This window comes from Lathamus discolor, chromosome 6 (genome assembly GCF_037157495.1).
Source record: "Lathamus discolor isolate bLatDis1 chromosome 6, bLatDis1.hap1, whole genome shotgun sequence".
NCBI classification, from domain to species: domain Eukaryota; kingdom Metazoa; phylum Chordata; class Aves; order Psittaciformes; family Psittacidae; genus Lathamus; species Lathamus discolor.
The window spans coordinates 82,876,005-82,899,272 of record NC_088889.1 but is presented as its reverse complement, the minus strand read 5'-3'; the positions used below and the strand labels follow the sequence as shown (position 1 = coordinate 82,899,272).

The window sequence follows — 23,268 nt, the reverse complement described above, 5'->3', positions numbered from 1 at the left end:
ATTAGGCCTAGGAAGCCAAATTAATTCCAGCTGAAGATCTGGCAGGGAAAGGCTAATATGTGCTGAAGGAGGAAGGAAGGAAGGAAGGAAGTTAGTCCTAGAGCTTAAAAACATTAAAGAAAATGTCAGTATTAAAAAAATGTACTTAGTTTAAAAGTTATTAATGGCTTTTGTGAAGCATGCCTCTAGTGTAGCGTAGTTGCTAATGGGCACAGCATCCACCAACTGGAAGAAGTTTTACATCCCTTGTGGGGTAGAACAGCTTGACACAATGAAAAACATTGTCCAAAACTGACCAAGGAGTTTTCCAGGTAATCATGTGCAAAATTATTGCTATCTGCTTGATTAAATCAGATAGGAGAGACAAAGGACAGAAGCACAAAGCTGTCATGGGCCTGGCCTTGTAGAGGGCTGAGACAGAACTCCTGATGTGCAAGGGTGGAGGTACAGTGAATTGGCAGGGGAGACAACAGCCTTCTGCCTTCCCTACCTACCTGGCTTCATTTACAGTGCTGAGCTGAGCTGAGCTGAATGAAAGCCACTTTGGCTGTCTACCCATGCTACTTCATAGAATCACAGTTTGGTTTGGGTTGGAAGGGACCTTAAAGATCACCTGGTTCCAAACCCCTGCCTGGATTTGAGGCTAGCCCTGGGTGCCTGAGAGGAAACCCCAGTGGAGTTTGGTCTTGAAAGTACACTCAGAAAGGACATTGCTTATGGCCTTTTTCTACATCTTGAGCAGATAAGATGGGCCCTTTCCTACCGGGGACCAGATTTTGCTGTAAGGGCAGATGAGATTTGTAGATGTTTGAAACCTGAACTGGATTCAGGCTGCTTAGGTATGGCATGTGCAGAGTTCTGGGAGAGCCTGGGCTCAGGCAGCGTAGGAATATAGAAGACAGTGGGGAGCACAGCTGGGTGGGAAGATGACATCCCACCTTGTGCTGTTGCACACTTTTCAGTCTCAGACCTGCAGGAAGATTTGCTGTCAACAGTTTAGAGTGGGACTATGTCAGCTGTCTTCCAGCCCACTGGGCATCAGTGCAATGACTATGCCATTTTACTGAGGTTGATTTAGAGAATTTCACAGCTGAATTTAAATATTTAAAGCACCATTAAGTAGGATGATATGTGGGGAACAACACCATGCTGTTTTACATTTTTTTTAAGCTTAGTGTTTGTGTTTCCTGCTTTCCTAAGTGGGTTCTTAAAAAAACCAGTAGATTCTGTCTTGCAAATAGATCCAAATGAATTTTATTAAGAATTGCATAAATCTTTTCTACCCTGCTCCCAAGTTGACTTTGGCAGTTTAAAAATGCTTCTATGAAAAAGGAAAAAGGAGTCTTTATCCTTTATGAATAAGTGAAATGCAAATTTCCTTGGGTAATGGTTAAATCTATTTTGGACTTTCCTAGAAGAGAACAATGACTCACATCCATTGACAAAGTACACCTTACCTCCTTATTATTAACAAGTGCAGTCAGGTGGATCAGATTGCATCTGCCATTGAGAATAGAGACGCTTGTTTGGAGGACAGAGCAGGACTGAGCTCCCAGCATGTTGTGTTTATGGTTTCAAAACCAAAGTACAGATTGGAGATTTGTCCCAGGTCAGAGTCTCCTTGACAGCCTGTGCACTGTTGCAGATCATTTTATGCTCCTGTATAAAGAAGTTGGATGGCAAAAAATAAATTCTGGTACTCTAGAGTAAAAGGCAAGTCCTGATGTCTTTCACATTCTAGGAATGTGCCTCTCAGACTGCCAGCTCAAAATATAGGGTAAAAAAACAACAAAAAAACCCCAAAGTCACAATGAAGATGACAGGATGATGTGTAAGGTGCAAACTGGCAGCGCCTGCGGGAAAAGAATAGAAATTATTTGGAAATAGAAAAACATGACTGGAGAGGTAACAGGATAGCATGTTGAACCTGATGATAAAACAAGAAAAATCCATGCTACAGAGCTGGTCATTAATCTGTGATTTTACTGCTATGTTGGATAGTTTCTTTCAACAGTGGAGAAATGGAAAGAATATGCCCAAGATAGGGGATCTGTTAACAAATAAGTCAGCTGGAGTAAGCATGTAGTATTCCATGAATGTGATGAGATCCAAAAAAAGCATAAGGACTGAAGAAAATGGTAAAATGCATGACACAGTAAACTGTCATTCTGTTGTAAAAGCCATTATAGCAAACCCAAAGCTTTAGTGATTTATGCAATCAAGAAACAGCAATTAATTGAAGCTGGAAGAGAGTTTTCCAGATACAAATCTGGCTTCATATTTCTAAAACTTTCTATTACTATTATTATTTTATTTGCAGCTATTTATCTGAAGGCTGTTTGCATATTAGGTCTACCAAGTCCTGTCTTGTTGTTTCATACAGATCAGTCTTTCCCTAGTATTACTGCCAACCGCCCTTCAAAAGCTGTGGTCATCCAAAAGCCTCCTTTGGCAAGCAGCCTGGCAGTGCGTCCTGCCTCATGGAAGGTAGTGGCATGTCCCCACAGTACCATGTCAGTGTGACAAGTAACTTCTGGTGTCATTGCCTTGAAAGAAAAATTGACAATATAGATTTTCATGAAAAAGAAAACCTACTCTAAGTGTCTATGATTTCTGCCTCAAAACTGGTGACCTGTACCTGGAGCAGGGTAAGATACTGTAGTCCTAAATTGTTTTTGTTGCTCCCTACCCCAGTAAAAATGAGAGAGAAAGCAGGATTGAAGCTGGAAGGGAATTGGTTTTGGAAGCTCTGGAGTAGTGCACAGAAATACCTCTTCCCCCTTCCACGAGAAACGTCTCTCTGCAGCACAGCCAGGCAAATGAATCACAGCAGAATTTAACAGGTTCAGAAGAAGTGAGTGAAAGTGCTTGGTAACCCTATGAGATTTATTGCTTTATTTGCTATTTATGCAGACAGCAGATGCAATACAGATTTAGAGACTGACTACAGTAAATAAATGGCTGATATGGCCCAGACAGATGCATTAAACACTGGCACTTCATTGCTGTTGCACCAATATGCTAATTTTGGTTCCTAACCTAGTGCTCAGATATCGATAAAAAGAAAGTAGCACCCACACAAACTAATGTTTCCATTGAGGGTGACAGCAGCAGAGCTAGGACAGAATGGTGCCTTTGTCCTGGGAGCTGTGAGGGGTAAGCGTGCAACACAGCCAGGAGATCTCCCTCCAGCACCATAAGGTGATAGATACTGAATGGCAAATCTCTTGCTTAAGAAATGGGGTATCTGTCCCTTCTACCGACGGTCAGCTGGGGCTAATAAAACACAGAACCTCCAGGGGCTTTAGTGGCCAGTGAGCCTCCTAAGCAGTGTGCCAGGACTGCAGGAGCTGTGCTGACTTGTGCGTGCAGAGGGGCAGATCCTACAGGTGGCTCCTGTGAGGCCTCATTACTTGGGGGAGAAGCTGCTAACAAGAGCTGTACGCTCCACTGGGTCATGGCTGTTTTGAGGGATGAGGAACAAAGTTGCTTCTACAGAAAAGGGGAGAGCTCCACTACTGACCTTTGGTTGTTCAACTTCATCCCTTGGAAGTATGATAGAGGAGCCTGCAACTGTCAGGGGTGAGTGACTTGGGGGTTGTTGTGGCAAAAGCTTTATGCTGGGGAAAAAGAGTAAGAGGAGGCTGAGGTGGGCCAAATGGTGAGCTGGGAAGGTGCTTGCTTGATGGTTTGTTGTCTGGCCATGAGAAGGAATTGTCTGGCTGGGCAGCCCGATGCAAGACAGCTTAGGGAAGCTTTGCTCCTCTGAGTCCCCTTCTGTTGATGTGTGGCTTTCTGGAGCCTCAGTTTATTTTTACAGCTGGAGGATGGCTTGTTTCCTTGCATGAGGTTATTTTCAGGTACAGTTCAGTTTAGTCCTCAGGGTGGCTCAGCTCCCTGCAGGTGTTGAGGAATGACCAAGTAATGGGGCTCGGCATACCTTGGCCCTGATGTTAGTGATTGCAGCTTTAGCAACACCCAGCTGTATAGATAAGCAGTTTTCCCCCTTCTCAGAGTGTACTGCTTTGGCTCTGTTGTTGCTGGTGGCTTTCCTCCTCTTAGGCTTTCATGCTGAGAATTTTGAACCACAGCAGCACGTTGAGCGCAAGAGATTAATTGGTACAGCACAGTTTTGGGGGAAGCATGTGGAGGAAGGTTTCAATCCTTTGTGCTGTTCTGAGCAAAAGGCTTCTGTTGTGGAACTAACTAGGTCCTTTTTTGTATGATGTAGAAAGTGCATTTTCTTCCAGTTAGTGTGATATATTTCATACATCTGTCTTGGCCAAAACAGAGCTTTAACAATAGACATGGGGAGAAAGCACTGACTGAAGGTTGTTCTGCTTGTGTGTAGCTGTTGCTGAATATTCAGTGATGATACGGCTTCTTGGCATAATTTAAAATAAGTTTTTACTGTTTGTGGTTATAGGAAATATCTCACACTTAGATTCCTTTAGATTTAGATTCCTTAGATTCCATCATTGATGGTATCATCTAGCTTCTGGGTCCATGTAGGTGAGAGCTTCAAGGGGAAGCAGCACTGTCTGTGCTGTCTCTGCTTGCTGTTGGTGCAAACCCTTGCCCCTGTGGGGTAACACAGGGATGCTGTGGCAGAAGAAGGAGGCAGGTGGAGGTACTGTGGTCTGGACTGTACCTGTGGTGGGCTCCTCTGCTGTTTGCACTTGGCAGTAATAGGGCCATTAACCCTAATGTCCTGGCTGCAGCCTGCCTAATTACATTCTGCCTGTGAAGTGGTGTATTTCCAGTGAAGATTCAGGTGTGGAAATAATTCTTCTCTTCTAAACAGTGTTATATGAAGGGTAATCTAGTTCTGAAGATGAAACCTGTTTTATTCAGAAACCTTAATCTGAATTTAGGGATGTAACAGAAAGTGGAGCCTTCAAAACAATGAGCAGACTCCTGAGCAGGCCCAGGTGCAGAATGTGTTCTCTGTTTTGCAAATTATTCACATTCCTTTATTAATAACAAACCTCCTAAAATCTATTTAAGCTGATTACTTGTGGCAAATAAAAATACTTCATGCAAAAAGGAAACAGATGGTCCTGGCTGTTGAAGATCTATTTGAGATGTATTTTCAGCCCACTGTCTGGAACTTGTCTGAAGTTGTAAAGGAATTGAAGTTTAATTACAAGCTCTGCAACACTAATACTATGTAACCAGGGGATTCTCACATGTTGGCCTCTTTGCATATCAACATAACTTAGTGTTTTATGGTCTCCAAATCCTTGTTAAAGGAAAATACTTATGTGTGTGTTTGAAGGAAAATAACCCTGGGGTTGGGGATTTCTCTTCTGGGACTTAATCTTAGAATCAAAAAGTTTTACAGTTAAGCTGGAGTGAACAAAAAATCTGCATTAGCTAGGCTGACCTGGCATCCTACCCATGGATGTGGTACATGTGTATACTTCCTGCTAACTTCTCATTTACACTTCAGAGTAGAAGCTGGGTTGTGCAAAGAGCCTCAGACTGCATCTGTGTGTACAGTACTGCAGCCTGCAGTGTCTGTGTATTTCTCATGTCTGTGATCTTAAAGCTGTATTTGGGAAAGTGCAGGTTTTGAGCAGAAGCAATGGTCATGGATTTTTTTTTTTTTTTCCATGGGGACACCTCAGGAGGTTAATTCAGTCTGTGCTGCTCAGAGTCCACAGCTCCTGCTGGCACATCTAGTTTTCATTGTAGGTGTCCTCCTTCCAGCTGAAACACAATAGGGTGGGGTTTTTTAATGGAAAAAAAACCCTGTCACACAGCTGCTGTTGTGTCGGTGTTGTGCTCTTAGATGACCCATGGATATGTTTCCAATCAGGTAGATATGATCACACAAAATGAATGAGTGGGGGAGGAGAACCTAAAGCCAGAGCTCATGCTGAGCCTAAGCAGAGGAAGGGCTGCATGTTGGTGCACCAGCATCTGCAGGGCAGGTTAGCCCATTTCGTAAAATAATTATTATAGTAAGTTGTCACCAAGATATTTTGTTTGGGAGGGAGGTCATGAATCTGATTCTGACATTAAGGTTCATGGGATATGTGAGTAATGATGCTGTTCCTTACAGCCAGGCTGTTGAACGCTTGTGCTGAGTTTGATTACTTGGGATGTCTGATGCTTTTCTGCCTAGTTGGATGCTGCACACCTTTGTAGCAGGGCAACAGCAAATGACAAATAACATGCATCTGAAATGAAGCTCTAAAGGCATAAATTTGGGCATGAGACTGTTGAATTTACATTTGCATAACATCTTGAATACCAGACTGGTAGTCAAACACCTATAAATAAAATAAAGGCTATCATGTAAAGGAGTTTGAATTTAAAAATTAATGACTTGAATGTAGGATTTTTATGTAATGAATTTCTTGTAGAAATCTTATTTTTGCCTGAAATCTAGGACTTGTTTTTTTCTCACTTCCTCCCCTCATGCTTTCACAGGAAGATTGGAATAGCTGTAAATGTAAGGGTTTATGGAGGAGGCATTCTCAGCTTCTATCTAATAAAATTATGGAGAAAGAAAAGGTTAAGCAAGTTTTCACTTTTCAGATTTTCTAGCAGTTTTTCTCCTTCACCTTAATTGAAAAATAATGAAGTGAAAAGTGTTCTTAAACATAATCAAAAGGAAAACTTCTGTATTCTGCAAAAAAAAAAAAATCAGAATTTTCTTTCAGAAAAGGTGAGTGACAGGATTCTAACCTTGAAAATACCTGATGTTCCCTACTCTACCTCCTTCACCCCAAAGTCCCACCAGCTCTTCAGTGAGAAGATGCCTCAAGATTACTCTCTTTAGCAAAGGAATGTTTCTGGGTTTTGTTGCTGCCATTGTTGTTTCTTGTTTGTTTTGGGGGTTTTTTGGGATATAGAAATCTCTGTTATTGCAAAATAAGCTAATGTATCCTGGCTTATCCTAAAGGAAAAGAAAATCCAAACAAACTACCTAGTACTAAATGTTTGTGTAGCTGGGACCTTGATTTGCTCTTCTGTGTCTGCCTGCAGCTGTGACTGTGGGCAGAGTGATGGGGCTGGGATCTGGCAGGTTCCTTGGTGTATCTAATCTTGGGGCTGGCCTGATATTCTGCAAAGGCACCAGCATTATTCAATGTGTGTTTGTGTGTGCTTGTTTTTCCATGGACTGGCTTCACATTTTGGCTGTTTGAGGGTTTCTTATGATTCAGCCTCTGTGCCCAGCTGGGGGGATTAAAAAGCCTCTTGTATCTTCAGCCTATAAGCAGGTCCAGCTGCCCCAGTGAAGGGATTGATGATGCAGTGTGAGCTTAGCTGGAGGCCTTGACAGGGTCCCTGGGGTTAGTGTGTATTCCCTTTCCAGGGCTCAAACATGTTTTTCAGTGGTTTTGTTCCAAAACCACGCCTGATTTTATTATTCCATTTACAGCAAGGGCATTCCTCTGCATACCCATTTCATAGCTCTAATAATGTTCCCCTCTTAATTTTCAACTAAGTATAAAACATGACCTCAGGAAGAGCCTAACCTTCCCCTGACAGCATCCGCTGCTTGCCCCACAAACGTACAAAAACTTGATATTCAGTCACCTTTGAGATACTGCCTATCAAAATCAGTCTTCTTTGGTCCCAGTGCTCATATTTTGTCTGTGTGTCGCTTTGCGTTAATATGTATTTTGGTTTTGCCTGTCTACTCTTTATCCAGGATACAAGTGTTATCTTGTTTTGCAAGTGGTCCCAAAATCTCTGATCAAGAATCCAAATGAAGTCTGTTTCCTAAGTGCCCAGCTTTGCTGTGAGTAAGAGGGTCTCCCCCTCTGTCTTTTACTTTGAGTCTGTCAGTGAAACTTATGTGTGGTCTTGGACCTGTTGCAGGCTCAGGCATCTGGTGTCAGATCCAGAAGTGTCAGTGCTTGAACAGAAATAACAGGTCCTCCCCATACTAATAATATCTGTTGTGGACTTGATGCTGCTGTTCATTACTTGGTGGTGTATGCTCCCGAATAGTCCTGCAGAAACCACTGCAGGAAAGAATGGTTCATCTCCAGTATGTTTTATAGTGTGAAGTTCGAAGAATATTATCTTCAAGGCATGGAGTTAAACAATGGTTATATTGTTGAAAGCCACAGTAACATTAGTGTTTCTATGGCAAACTGCAGTGTGAAGTCAGTCCAAATAGCTTTTTGGCATTTTTAAGAAATCTTGAATGTTTTGTATTCTTCCAGAAGATGGATTTTGTACCTTCCCCCAATATGTAATCTGAAAACCCTTCCCTGATGTAGATTAATGCACTAAGATTGGCATTTTATGAAAACACAGGAAACTAACCAACCTGTTTGGTTGGTTGTTTTTCTTTTTTTTTTTTAATTGCAAAATACAGTGAAGCTGCTCTACACAAATGTCACCAATCCCTTCCTAGTGGTGTTTGTTATTGTATTTGGACCTGTGATCTAAGATCATGCATAGCAGAGCTTCTCTGCCAGCCTTGTTGCAGAGAGTTTCTTCCTGAACATGTAGCTTATTGTTCTCCAGATGTAATTAGACCAAGTGTTATGACAGTTGGTAGGATTACAGCACTTTGATAAATGACTTCTTTCTTAGAAGGGAAGGTTTGTGAAAACAAGACCATTCATCTCATTTCTTGCTCATTTCTTCTGCCCAACTTTCTTCTAGAAAATATGCATATGGAGTAAGATGTATCCCCAAGGAGAGGACAGCCTGTGGCTGTGGTTCCCTCCAAGTAGCAGCCCTGCCCCTGGGTATATCAGCTGATCAATATGATGTCATTTGCAAACTTTGCAAGTGGGCTCTTATCAGCTCCTGCAGGCCTCTGATACAGATATTGAAGATGACAGGTCTCAGTACAGACTCCTGCAGTACCCTGCTTGCTACTGGCTTCCAGGTACTCCTGAACCCCTACCTTCTGGAACCCAACCATCCAACCTGTTTTTGCCATCTAGTTGTCTCCTCTTCTCTTTCAGACTAATACACACAAAGTTATATAAAAGACTGTGGGAGGTGGTGTCAAAAGTGTTGTGGAAGTAGATGTAAATGAAACCTATAGTTCCAATGGTTCTCCCATAGCAGGCAATCACATTGGTCAAGCATGATTTGCCTCTGTTCAGTCCAGGTAGACTGGTCCCAGCTGCTGCCCTCTTAGGATCCCAAGAGGATTCCATGGCTTTCCCACCAATCAAGGCAAAGCTGACTTCCCCAGACTGTCTTTTTGGCCTCTTTTTGGAGATGGGTGCAACACTTGCTTTTCTCTGGTCTTTGAGGACTTCCTCAAGCATGACAATATCTCAAAGATTACAAGAGTGGTCTTCCTATAACACTGGTCCTTTCAGCACTCTTGGGTGCAACTCATCTGGTTCTGTGAGCTCAGAATCAAGAGACGGGATGAAAAATCTTCAATTTCTGATTTTTGTAACTGTTACTGAAAATGCACTGTGGAGGTCAAATGGACTCAATGTCATGTCTCTTCCAGCCACGGTCACTGTAATTAACCTGATAGACCTGTGCTTCATGAAGGGAACTAGTTTTGTCTCTTGGCACAAATTAGCCTCCTTCTAGGATGTTTTGATGACTAGTTCTCATCGGTTAATGTAGATATTTCTGGCCATGCTGAAGCTTTAGAGGAATTGCGAGGTCATTTGGAGACGGTTGCTTTTCCAAGCTGGTTGGAGCTAAGTGTGAGGGCTTCCCTGTGAAGTTCTGCATCCTGGAGTTGATAATTTAGTTATTTTCTGAGTAATATGTGTGTCAGAACTCAAGACAGTAGCTCGCCAGAGGCTTGAACAATGGTGACTATCCATTCCACTTTACAGTGTATTCTTTTATCTGAAATTGGGTTTTAGACTTTCCCCTGTTGAGCTGTGTGACTGATCTTGAAAGCTTCTTGATATATTACCCAGGCCTATTAGATTCTGCTAGACCTCTCCATCACCAGGAATTGATTTCCCCCTCTTCTCCCCTTAATGCTTGAACTTAGAAGGCCCTTAGGGCTTCTGGCTTAATTAAAAATTAAATTTACAGATCATTTCTCAAATCATCCCTTAAGCAGCCAGTAATAATGATCACTTCTGAGTGGTGTGTGTCACTGTCATCACAATGTGCTGTGTTGTAGATAGTAATGTGTCCCCTCTGTGAACCCTGTGTAGAGCAAGCTGTCACAGAATCACAGAATCACAGAATCCCAAGGGTTGGAAGGGACCTCAAAAGATCATCTAGTCCAACCCCCCTGCAAGAGCAGGGTAACCTACAGTACATCACACAGGAACTTGTCCAGGCGGGCCTTGAATATCTCCAGTGTAGGAGACTCCACAACCCCCCTGGGCAACCTGTTCCAGTACTCTGTCACTCTTACAGTAAAGAAGTTCTTCCTGATGTTAACGTGGAACCTCCTGTGTTCCAGTTTACACCCATTGCCCCTTGTCCTATCACTGGATATCACTGAAGAAAGCCTAGCTCCATCATCCTGACACCTACCCTTTACATATTTGTAAACATTGATGAGGTCACCCCTCAGTCTCCTCTTTTGCAAGCTAAAGAGACCCAGCTCCCTCAGCCTCTCCTCATAAGGGAGATGTTCCACTCCCTTAAGCTGTCCTATGCTGCTTTCTATTTGTGTATAATACAAAAATCACTGTGTTTTGAGTCCTGGGCATCTATACCATATTCCACCTTCAGTCTGACTGAACATGCTAGTTAGACTTGTTCATGTCACTTTTTCCTCCTTACCATAGAGGAGGAAAGAGTGAATTGTCCTGCATCTATTAACACTTCTGTCTGTTCTGAAAACTATTTTCATCTTGCCCAAGTGTTTCCTCTATAATTTGAAGTTTTGAGGTTTTGTTTGTTGTTGTTTTTTTTTTTTTTCTCCTCACTAGGATTTTCAGTTTCTTGAAGTCCCTTTTCTTCCAATTGAAAGGAAACTTGTGTTACATGAGGAGAATAGCTGCCAATCCAAATGAGTACAAAAGGTTCTTGCTGTGATGCTTCACAGCAAACACACTGCTGAGAGTTTGTTAGGTACTTTGGTATTACAGGTGGCAGAGTTCATTGCAAATGGATCATCCAACAAACTGAGCCCTTTCTTATGAGAGTTCTCTATAGGCCAATCCACTAATGGCTTTATGGGGGGGGTGTGTGTTATGGCACAATTTGCCTGAACTTATTTAATCTGTGATGAATCTGCCAAGAGTTTTCTCCGATTATTGCTATTCATGCCATGTAATTGATTGCATAAAGCATTTGCTATATCTGCCCTTTTTTTTTTTTGTTATTCTGTGGGTTCTCTGTATGTTTTGAAATGGAGAATTAATGTTAATGGATACTGAATACTTTTGCTGGTGTGCAAGTGTCTGTCCTTGTGAAATGTAGGTGTTTGTATGAAGGCACTTTCAAGCATTTGATTAATATTTCACTGAGTGTAGACCTGTAGACTTGCACAGATGAGACATTTGGGGGCTCTGTCCATGTTTTCTCATCAGATAAGTGTTTTTCTTTGCTTTGTATATTTGCTTGTCTTCTCAGTTCCATTTTATTTTTAATTTTTTTTCTGTATTCTTCTCCATTGTTCTAAAAGGCATGTACCTTAATATTTGAATTTACTCTAACTTCAGAGTTAAACATGCCTTTCTCTAACCTGACCTCAGTAGTCCTATATGAAGCCAGGAAAGGCTTGTGCTTGTTTCATGATTTGGCCAGCTTGGATGTTTTTCATTGTTCCTCACAAACATTTTAGCAAGCTGTCTGTGCTGTCACACCTTTCAAGCTGCCATCAGTGGACCTGTGCCCAGCAGCCTCAGTTCCACCAGTTCGAGCAGTGTTGTGTTACTCTGATCTGTGGCTCAAGCGAGCTGCTCTCTTCGCTATCCAGGCACCGCTCTGTTCTATTTCCAGATATATTTTTATTCATTAAACCCCTAAAAGAGAGGCTGATCAGAAGGCAGTCCCAGGGAGCATTTGGCCTAGAGATGCTTTGCCAGATACTCTTCATTCAAGGTTGAATTTTGATGGGGATGAGCATTTAAGAGCTCTGCAAGTGGTCTCTGAGCTGAAGCCCTGCAGTGATAGCGAAGAGCAAGCTTAGGAAGAAAAAAATACCCTTTGAAGCCCTTTTTACCAGAGTAGTACATAGTTTAGTAATTGTTGAATTATTCCAGTGAAAGCCCCTTGCACTCTAAGAAACATCACTAGAGAAAAATGTTAGCCCCTCCTGACTTACCAAACCATTAACCTCAGTTACTGAAGTGACAGAGCCTGTTTGGGCCTATGTGAAATAGCTATTCAACTAGTGGCATCAAAGGAGTGGCTATTCTCCACATTCTGAAGGGGAGAAAAAAGAGGAAATGCTGTTTAGAGTATTTTGTAAAACAGTCAGGGCTGCTTTAAAACAGTGGCTTGAATTCACTCTGATTTGCAGAACCCCGAAACTTTCCCAGTGGAAGTTTGGGATCCCGCCCAAAGTGGCGTCTTTGCATAACTGCCTGCTGTAGATTCCCTGGAAACAGCCCAGAGACACTTCTTCCAGTCAACCACAGCCAGTTTGAGCAATTCACAGCTCCTGATCCTGTTGCTGCTTGGGCTGGGGCTGCAGTGGGAAGGGCTGTCCTAGAGCTAGGAGTTGCTAAAGCTTCTCTGAAAGATCATCCCAAGGGCAAATCAGCTGAAGAGCTGTGGAGTAGTATGAGGCCAAAGAAAAATGTTGGCGGTTCCTCTCTTAGAGGTGCTGTTGCACCACAGCAGATACAGGCAGAGCAGCATCTCAAGTGCACAGCTCCTCCGGTGGTTTGGGGTTTAAGCAACAGGGTGCCATTAATCTTCTGTCAGCAATTAGTCATGTTTTCATTTCCTTTCCAGATGTGAAGGATAAACTCTGTGTTACTGCTCCCAGCAGCAGCAGTGGGGGAGTACTTGTCTAACTGTGTGCCACTGGCATACATGAGTTAGGTCCCTGATGAACACGTGGATAGGTCAGCTTTCACCAGGAGCTCAGTGTGGTTGCGGAGCACAAAGGCCAGAAGGATAGGTCAGGGTAAACTATCCCCCCCACCCACAAATAGCATGATCGCTCTTGAAATGAAGGCAAGAGCTCTCCTGAGTGTTATTCTGGAGTCTGCATGCATGTATGCCACAGATGACCTCAGGGTTTTCTCACAACTTGGGCTGTCATAACAAACAGACTCGGAGTTTGAGGCACCTCTTGCATCATTGATTTGCTTTTCCTCATTCTCTCCCTTTTCCTCACTTAAGGATGCTAGTGCATGAGAAGTCCTTGTTCCTGATCCCAGATCACTCCAGGGGGTTGCGAATTAATAGTTAACATTTTTGGGATGGCAACTTAGTTGATGTGCTGTTGTTTGAACTGGCTTGATTGATGCCTCCATGTGTGAAGGCAGGAGAGCAGCAGCCCTGCAGGCAGCTGGCTTGCCTAAGGCAGGCTGGGCATGGTAGCAATCTTCATTTTTCTCACATGGCTCAGGCCAGTGCTACCTTTAGTTTTCCCCCTCACATATCACTAAGGATGCATCCGTATCATGTGGCTGCTGTTTGTGACGGTATCTGCCAACACCACTGTGCTTGTCTTGGTACCAATAATTGGTTGAGGAAAAGTCCTCCTTCAGGCAGTCTGCCTACACCCATGGTGAAGGGGGAAGGCATTCTGCTGGACTTGCTTGTGCAGCCTTAAATAACAGCCTTTTTATCTTTGTTCTCTGAGTGTGTTATTTCTTAGAGTAATGCTGTGTTTCACAATACCTGAGAAACTTCAGAGTGCCTGCAATAGAGAGAAACTATAGATTGCAGGTGATCTGAAGCTATGCCAAAGTAAATCTGTTTTGTGGAACTGTATAAGATAATTATTGAATATACCTAGAAATAATGCCTCTGGGGCTCCAGTCTTACATTGCCTGGTTTTGGGGTGTCCTGATAAGAGTTCAGCACCAAGGGTGCATGTGTACAGCTAAAATGTCATTGTACCTGAGATATCCTCTCTGTCTCGTAGGATCCTAGTTCCTCGAAACTATCTGATATGAAACTGACTGAAACTTTGAAGTTTGGCAGGGAAGCCCCTGACTCATGCAAGTTTCCCTGGAAGACAGCTCTTTGGGGTGGGTGACAGGGAGAATACTTGTGTGGGATCAGTGAAAACGGCATTTTAATTTCTGATCTGCTGACATAAGGCATATTTCTATGCCAAACTAAAGAGGATTCCAAGTGAAAAGTAATATTAATAAGGATAAAAAAAAAAAAAGTTTTGCCATAATGCTGCTTTTTGCTTTACTCCTTAAACTGTCCCTCCTCCTTCCCTGCAAAGTTCTGGTAAAGTCACTGGGATCTTGCCAAGTATTTAGCAACAAAATGGTTTAGTTCTAGTGTCTTTTGACAGATCCATCACTGATCATTCTCTGCAGTCTGTCTTGTCTGCTCAACACTTGGTTCTGCTCAAAGAGTCTACTTGAACTGTTTGTGTGTATATATAAATGATGGATTTAGACAACGCCCAAAATAATTGTAGAGTCCTGCTGTTTTGACATGCTAATGTTTTACATTCACTTTGCACAGGCATAAAGGATTATGTCAGGCACACAGTATGGGACATGAACTGTATCTTCCTTTAATGTGTATTTAAGCTGCCATCTGAGATCATGGTAGCACTGACTTTTCTGTGGATGGAACAGTTACGGCTCGCTGGAGTTCAGGAGAGTTTATACCTTATTGAGTGACTGAATCTTCCAGTGCTGCTTTGAGACTGGGTTTTGAGCAGCTCTAGCCAGTTGGGTTTTGTGGAGGTCCCAGTGGTGCAAGAATGATGTTGACCTTAAGCCTGGTATATGTTGGATGCATTTTGAGGTTCTTATCCCAGCTACTCAGGAGCATCTAGTTTGCATCAGCTCATCAGTAGGAGCAGTGTGGCTTTTCCTCTGTCCTCCAAGGTGGGCAACTCTGCTTTATGCATATCTGTTCTGCTGCAGGCATAGCTGGGGTCCCTCTCCCTGGTTGCAGGCTTTGCACCCAGGGCAGAGCTGGTTGCTTGTAGACCTCTTCAGGGTAGGCTGTGAGCAATTTGGAAGGCCTCCACAGGTGGTCCTGTTCTCAGGTGGGCCAGAGACACTTAGCAGTGAAGCAGCAAAGCAGCTAATATTCTCAGTAATGATAAAAATGCAAAATATTAATGCATGTGAGTATATATTTAACAAATAGAATTAAACCCTATTTTTTTCTGTCTTCTACTGTTTCTTCTGTCAATCTGTGTGCCACCAGTCCCACCCGGAGGACTAATACCATCAGTGCTGTGATGACTGTTTATACATATTTGTGTAAATGAGGTTGTTTGATCTAGTTGTTTAAGAGGAAATCATTGAAGTGGCCTCTGTACCATGCCATGCTGTTCTGTGTCCAGTGCACCTAGCCTCTGCTGGAACAAGATAAGCTGAGCAGCCCTTTCAAGCTCCCCAGCCAGAGCTCTGATGGTCATCTTGGGGGGGACTTCTTCGCCAGCAGAAGTTTGTGCTTGTCCTGCTGAGCCTTGTCTCGCATCAGAGTTTTTCTTTCTGCTGCCTTGAAGTAAATTAGCTTCTACTCCGTTTCTCTCTTCTCTCAGAAAAAGAAAAGAGGAAAGAAAGGATAACAGCTAGCTTGGGAACTGTCGCATATGTGAATGCAATTTTAAAGTAGAACTTGTCTGTTTTTCTTGGAGGCTGCAGCCATGTTGTCCTGCCTGTTCTTACCAGGCTTGCATGTCAGTGCTCCCAACAGGCTCATGAAGTCCAATTCTGTCCTATCCTGATGCAACTGAATCCTAATGCAGTGAATTGGGGAAGTATCTTTTGCTCACTCTGTTTCTGTCGAATGCTGCTATCAACTTGGTTATTGCTCAGCCATGGTGATATTGCTGCTTGATTTATATGGCCTCTATCCTTCTTGTTCCTCTGCTGCTTGAGTACAGCCATTATAAAAGCCATCTGCAGCTTGTGCCTTTATTCCTTAGGTTTCTAGGCTGGCAGATGGTATGGACAAAAAAAGAGCTTTCCTCTGTCTAAATTAAGCAATAACACGTCAACTTCCAATCACATTCTTATTATCACCTCGTGATCGCACTTTCATAAAATCCCTGTTTCTATAGCTAAGCAGGATAGATATTTCTCAGCCTTATGGCTTGTGTCTGGAAGGACTCTGTGCCACCAGCCCTAAAAGAATTTCAAGAGATGACACACCTGTCCTTGCCTCCCAATTTCCCGTTTGCAGCAGCTCTGCTCAGCCAGCCATTTGTTGCTGCTAAAATAAAACATCGACAAATTCTTGTGTTTGATGGGGACCGGAGGTAGCAACAGCCTGGCTGACGTGCTGGTGCCTGAACGGGCTGTTCCCTATCTTCTGTGCTCTCATCTGGTACGAGTTTAGGTATCATAGTAATTCTGAAATCTCATTTCAGGGGTTTTATCTTGTCACAATAAAAAGAAATAATTTGATTCTGTTTGGTTATGGATTTATTTTTTCCTTTTGGCCAGCTGGTTTATTATAGTTTCCTCATTTGGCCTAATTAAAGTGCTGTGTACAGCAGCTTGTTAGCCTTAACTATGTCCCTGCATCACTCCGCGTAATGCATCTTCACTGATCACTTTAGCAGCAAGATTGGCCCTGGGCAAATAATTTGTAGCAAAACACTTGACTGACTGAATACCACCTCCTTTTTTGGTTTATGAATTGTCTGTGGCTGATCGTTATTCTCTTAAGCTTGTTTCTTGCAGTGATTTCCCAACTAATTCCTGTAAATAATTTCTGGCTGAAGTTGCTCACCCATGGATCCTTGTGACTCTGCATTTGCAGTTCAAGTTGCTCCACCTGGGCCTGTAATTTGGTTGAGATGCTTTGGCTTCTTGATTTAATCAGTATAACCTACTTCTACACCTATACTTAACAAAAAGTCTGTATTTTCTTGGGCATTCTGGATATTTTAGTCAGACTTTCAGCTTTAGTGAAGGCTTGCTTTATCAGATGTGGAAGTTGAACAAAGAAAATAGAAATTAATTACAGGAAATGTCTGATTTATCCCTGGCTATTTTGTGTTATATACTCTTTTGTATTATTTCCTTAGTTCTACTTACCAGTCTTCCCATTGACCTCTAAAAGGAGCTGGATTTCTGTGACTCAAAGGGACCACCCCACATCCAAAACTAGGGGAGCAGAGATGACAGTAATGTATTGATGTAGCAGAGGAAACCTGTGGCCGAAGCTAAACCCTTCTGTCTTTAATCTGCAGCAAATGCTAAAACTTGCCTGCAGCGACCAGTAACTTCTTGTTTCGCTTGGCTATAAGCAAGCTTTGAACAGGTGAGTTTTGTGGCCTGTTCCCATGAGCTGATGAGGCACTGGGGCTCTGTGTTTCTGCACAGTCATGCAGAGTCACGTCCAATTCTGGGTCACTTCCAGCACTTGTATCTCTCCAACTGCCTCTTGTGCCTTCATCAGCTGTGGCAGCTCTGTGCCCTCCAGGTGAGACAGTGTCTTACTCCCAGAAGGAGGCATTTGCTGTGCAGCAGGGGTTAAGTTACTTGCATAAATGAAAACAAAGTGCTTAGTTTCTCTGCAGAGTGCTCTAATGGAAAAATATGCTGGCTATTTTCTGCTCTTTCCTCAAAACTGATGTGTTTGTAAATTCTAAACAAGTACTGACAGGTGACTAAATTATTTGTGCCAGCTTAGCAACAAAGGCTACCCTTTGCCACCCTGTTCATTTGTTATGGCATTGCATTGGCTGACTTTGAGATTCATTTGGGTTTTTAATATATCTTACTGATACATCATCGTAGCTGTTCAGCTGCATTCCTCTCCTTTTCATAGAATCATAGAATAGTTAGGGTTGGAAAGGACCTCAAGATCATCTAGTTCCAACTTCCAAACCTAATTAATTTCTAATTTCTTCATGTTATTTCTTTAATCTTTTACATTGACAGATGTGCATCTACAGATGGGCATTTACAATTTGCCGAAGATGGTGCTGCTATCCTAAAGCTGCAGTTTAGAAGCTCATCAGATTGTTGCTGACTTATACCTGTATTTTTACAGCATAAAATGCAAGGAGAAATGGAAGAGGAAGAGAGAAAAAATTTATTTTATTTTTTTTAATTTTATTTTTCTTGAAGATGCAATGTACCATTGCCAAAAATGATGAAGACTGATGTGCCAGCAAGCGCATGAGTATGTCAGTTAGTGAGTACTGTCAGAGTTAATAAGTGCCTGGAGCAGTGACAGCGCCAAGCGTTCTCCCAGCCGCTCTAGGCTGGTGTGAACCCAGCCAGCCCAGGCAGTGCTGTGGGAAGCACAGAGCTCAGTGTGGGCAAACCCTGCACATGTTCATCTACCTTCTGGGGAGACTGGAGCTGTTAGTATTGTGGAGGGACACCTGAGAACAGATTCAGCTCAGCTCTGATAAGTAAAGGGCTGGGAAAGTAAGGGATGGACCTTTGATTTTCCTGTACATAGAATCATAGAATAGTTAGGGTTGGAAAGGACCTTAATATCATCTACTTCCAAGCCCCCTGCTGTGGGCAGGGGCACCTCACACTAAATCTCCTATGTAGCCCACTGATCCCCATAATACAAATGAAAATCATTCTCTTGACCTGCTTCTGCTGTCACCTAACACTGGGTGTGATACCAGGGGTAGTAGGACTCACCTTCAGCAGCTGATGCTCAGTCTGGGACTGGCTGCAGCATTTGACCAGCTATAGTGATGCTAGGGCAGGACAATAGTTCCTGTGAGTCTTCTCACCACTGTGTAGTGGTAGTGGTAGTGGCCCAAGTGTATGTCAGCCACCCAGAAGAAGTCACTTGTCTTGTTCTTGCTGATGTGAAACAGCAGTTGCTCCTCCAGATGGTCTTAGTTTTGCTGGTGACTGAAGTGACCTGTGCTGAACCTGGTTCAGAGTTTCCAGGCATCCTTTGTGCTTGGAGAGGTAACTCTCTGCCCTGCCTCCTGGTGTCTTTGTAGCATGTCATGTGGCCAAAGATGTGTTTATAGTGGGTTTGGTCATTATTGTTTTTCATTGGTGTCTGGCAGGAGCTTATGGTGGTGATACAGAAAAAGCCAGTGACTTGGCAGATGTCACTGTGTGCTTGACTTTGTGCTATTTTCAGTATATTAATGTGAATAAGCATAGTAGCAGTCTTGGAGATTATTGGTTATTATTTTCTTGCACACCATTCCTTGGACAGTTCTAGATCCTTTTGTCTTCATGCATCAGTTTAAAGCTGATGGATCTTTTTATTTATTTGTAACAAAGTTCCTGGGAACTTCCCCTTAATGTTATGAAGGCACACATTGAAAAATATCTTTATAGCATGTTTCTAGACTCTTTAACTTAAAAAAGCATTGAGTAGTTCACTGATGCCACCATTGCAATTATCTGTCCTCTGTGCATTCCTCTTAGCTGTCAGACACAAACCCCGTGTTAACCATACATCATTGTTAGACTGACTTCGTAGCACTAATTGACACAATGAAATTCAGAGCAGGAAACAGAGAGGCTCTACCATTCAGTATGAACGGACTGAAAATTAGTGTTACTGCTGTAAAGGTTAACTTGGATTGAAAACTGTTCTCTTACTGCCATGTAAGCTGAATGCTTCCTTTTAGCTGGGGAGGGGAGGAAATAGCCATGGTTGACATTTAAAAGGAGAGGGGATGCAAAGGGAAGGAGAGTACTTTACCCTGAGGAAATCCTGTAGCAATATCTCACTGCTGTGCAGTGAATATGGACATACTAAAGAACATGTGCTGGTTGGATCAGATTAGACCTCTGTGGTACTGTTCCATTTCCTTTGCTCAAAGCAACATGCCTCCTCAGCGCCCACCCAAAAATGTACGAGAGGCTGGATGTGCTAAGTGACCTATCTTTTGTCATAGTTCAAGTGTGGCATCTTGATAGTGTCTTATTATTTTATGGAGGACATAATACGTGGAAGCTTACCTGACATAATTTTTTAGAAGCTTCAACTGGAATAAATGACTGCAGGTATTACTTGGTCCTTGGTAGGTCGAAAAGGCTCTTCTGAAATAGGGTGGAAATACCAGAACTAGTGACTGGGATTGCATATTAATGTCAGCCTTAATCAAAAGTGATCATTTGAACTTCCTAGGCAACTGGAAGGTACCTAGGCAACTTCTGAACTGAGAGGTCTTAAGAAAACCCTGAATTTAATGTGCATGCATGGAAGGGAACAAGCCCGTCTCAGTTTAGTGAGCTGAAAGTCTGGGACATCTGAAGTCAAATCAGGATAGGACTAAATGCTCAAATGTACATAGGCACACAGCTTACTTCTTTCTTACCTTTAAGCCACAGGTTTGTGTGAATTAAAAGTTATGGAGCAAGTCTTGCCTTTCAGAAATTCATCTTGAGACCTTCAGTTTTTGGCAAGTTTTTGTGTTAGGAGTTCACTGTAACACTAGAAGTATCTATTTAAATAGTTGAGTTCACTGAAAATACTAAATTTTGGTCCAAAATGAACAGATAATGAACCTTTGCTGCTGAAAGCAGAACACAGCAGAATCGTCATCTGCATTATTCAGATTTTCTCATGTGATAATATAGAATAGTTTGGGTTGAAAGGGACCTTCAAAGGTCATCTGGTCCAAACCTTGAAGTTCTTTCATTCCTCCTGTTCCTGAATCACTGCCAGTGGACACTTTGGAAGAGATGTGCTAAACAGAGATGTCCAAGTGCACTGTGCTTCCCATTTCACCTGTAGCTGCCTCTCCTCCAAAAGACCCCCTTCCTCCAAAGCACTGCCACTCAGGTATAGCAGTGTCTATATTACCTTGTCCTCACAGCCAGTCTATGCAAACAAACCAAATAGCCCAGGACACTCATCAGGATATAGCATCAGAAACAGGTTTTCTAAATAGAATCAAAGTTTTGTCTAGCCTGCAGATCTACAAGAGGATTGTAATCTAATATGGCAATCTTTCCCATGATTATAGTATTACAGTTCTTTTAAACCTAAGTTTTACCCTTAAAGTCTGTAAGAGTCCAGAAACATAAAGGGTTAGCAATACATATAAGAGCCAATAAAACATTCATTCCTTGACAGACAAGCTTATTAGAACAAGTTCATATATATATATCAAATATGTGTTTCTTGATAGTTATTGTAGTGACGGCTTATTCAAACCAAATGTGCTGCCCATGTTTCAGCCACAGGGTGAATTTCCATATGGCATGAGATGCTGTTTCTGATGACACACACACAAAGAGCCAGTAAAACCTGATAATATATTGCTTATTAGAATGCATGAAGATGCCAGAGGGTGTCCAGACATGCTTTTTTTGCTTACAGAGGTGTTCAGACAGAGCTTTTAGAAAAGCTGAGTGGACGGTTCACTAATGACAATGTACTATATGAGCTTATGAAAGCAGGGAAGTGCTGTGCAAATGGTTCATTAATTTCACTATAGATGAACCATAGAACAGAAAACTGACTATTGGTGACTAGAATAATTTGACTAGGAAAAACAGTCATACAAAAAAACATTTACACCCTCTATGAGAAAGGTATGTGCTTTAGAAAAATCAGCATAAATGCTGCATCACCCCATGAACCTTTAGCTTTTTCTTCTGCAGGCTCCTTGTTCATCCGTTGGCTGATGAGATGTAGCAAGAGCCCTTGAGAGGTTTGACCTCACTTTGTGAAATGAACCAAGTCTGCTTTGCCCATCCACAAATGACACTGCTGCAGAGAGGGTCTGAATCCTGGCATGATGAGAAGCCCTACTTTCTTACTCTTTCTGCAGAAAGTGGTAACTGAAAGCCAGAGTATGGTTTGAATCCCATTTGAATTAAATTCCTGCTGCTGCCATTGTATTTAGCAGCAAATTTTCTGAGGCATTGAACTCAACATGGAAGTGGCCAAACTCTGTAGCTTTAACTTGATAATAAAATACATCTTGTCTATAACTTTAGGTGGAAAGCCTAACTCTGCATGCTGCAGAAAACATAAGAAATACACAGGCTGCTTCCCAGCCCACTGACAGGTGTCCAGTCCGAGAATTGACTTAGGGTGGATATTTGCAGCTCAGAATTGCATGCATAATAGTGTGTAACCTTTTCTTCTGTCAGTTAAAAAATCAAATAGTGTATGTTTCACTTTTTTTTTTTCTTAATTTAGTTTTTCTTGGTATGCATGCCACCACACCAATTAAGTAATTTCTTTCTTGGTTTTAAAAATAATTTACAGGCAGATTCTCATGAACTAAAGCATCTTTTATGAAAGATTACAGTGGAAGTGTTTATGTGCGCTGTGATCAGACAGCTGGGGCCACATCCTGCGCCCTGCCCCGAGGTGTGGCTCTGGCTGTGGAGACCCTGAGGCTGCCGCTGATGGGGGCTGCTCTGCTCTTTCCAGGTCTGCTTTGTGTGTGGCGAGATGGGGGCCACCGTCGCCTGCAACGAGGTCGGCTGCGGCCGCAGGTTCCATCTCCCCTGTGCCGTGGAGGGTGGATGCGTCACCCGTTACTTCCTGCCGTACAGGTACCCCCTCTACCCTTCTCCCCGTCACCAGGGCAGGACCCAGCGCTTCTCATCTCACCCATCCCTTCCCTCTTCCCCTAGTTCCTTCTGCTGGGAGCACCGCCCACAACAGCAAGAGCTGGCGGCTCCAGAGGACACCAACTGCCTCATCTGCATGGACCCTGTTGAAGGCAGAACGACCTACGGGACCATGGTGTGCTCAGCATGCAAACATGCCTGGTTCCACAGGGCGTGCATCCAGGTAGGAGCCGTTCCCTTGCTCCGGGCACGGCAGGCTCTCAGCAGCACCAAAGCCTCACTCACGCTCTTTCTGTTTCTCCTGCAGGGGCAGGCTATGCGAGCTGCCGCTTTTTGCTTCCAGTGCCCTCTGTGTCAAAATACAAAACTGTTCCTAACAGAAATGCTCTGCATGGGGATCCGAATCCCTGTAAGGTTGGTGTCCTCCTGGCCAGCACTGTGCCACGCCTGGACCTGCCCCCGCAGCTGTGGCCCTCCGTTGATCCCCAAGTCCAGGCTTTAGCTCCACGCAGGCGTTGGAAACAGGGTGTGGGGGAAAGAAGAGCGGGGAGGCCCTGCATATGCCTTAGGCTGTGGCAGCAGGGGCTCATTAATTTTCCTTTCTCCGTCAGACAAGCGTCATGGGAAGATAACAACCCATATGCAGACCTGTACCAGAGGCACGGGAGCTGCGATGCCAGGGAGTGCCTTTGTCCAGGAGGAAGGGAGGAAAACAAGTCAAAGGGGTAAGTTGCCAAAGATGCACCCCAGGGCTCGG

At 43.1% G+C, this 23,268-nt stretch overlaps 1 long non-coding RNA gene across 3 annotated transcripts in view; it reads left to right on the top strand.

Moving 5' to 3' along the window:
• LOC136017792 (uncharacterized) overlaps positions 1-22,452 on the top strand; it is an 83,185-nt gene extending 60,733 nt beyond the window's left edge. For all 3 annotated transcript variants that reach the window (XR_010614092.1, XR_010614090.1, XR_010614091.1), the window contains one exon: positions 22,369-22,452. This is a non-coding gene — a long non-coding RNA (uncharacterized LOC136017792). The remainder of the gene's footprint in view (positions 1-22,368) is intronic.
• The last annotated feature ends 816 nt before the right edge of the window (positions 22,453-23,268 follow it).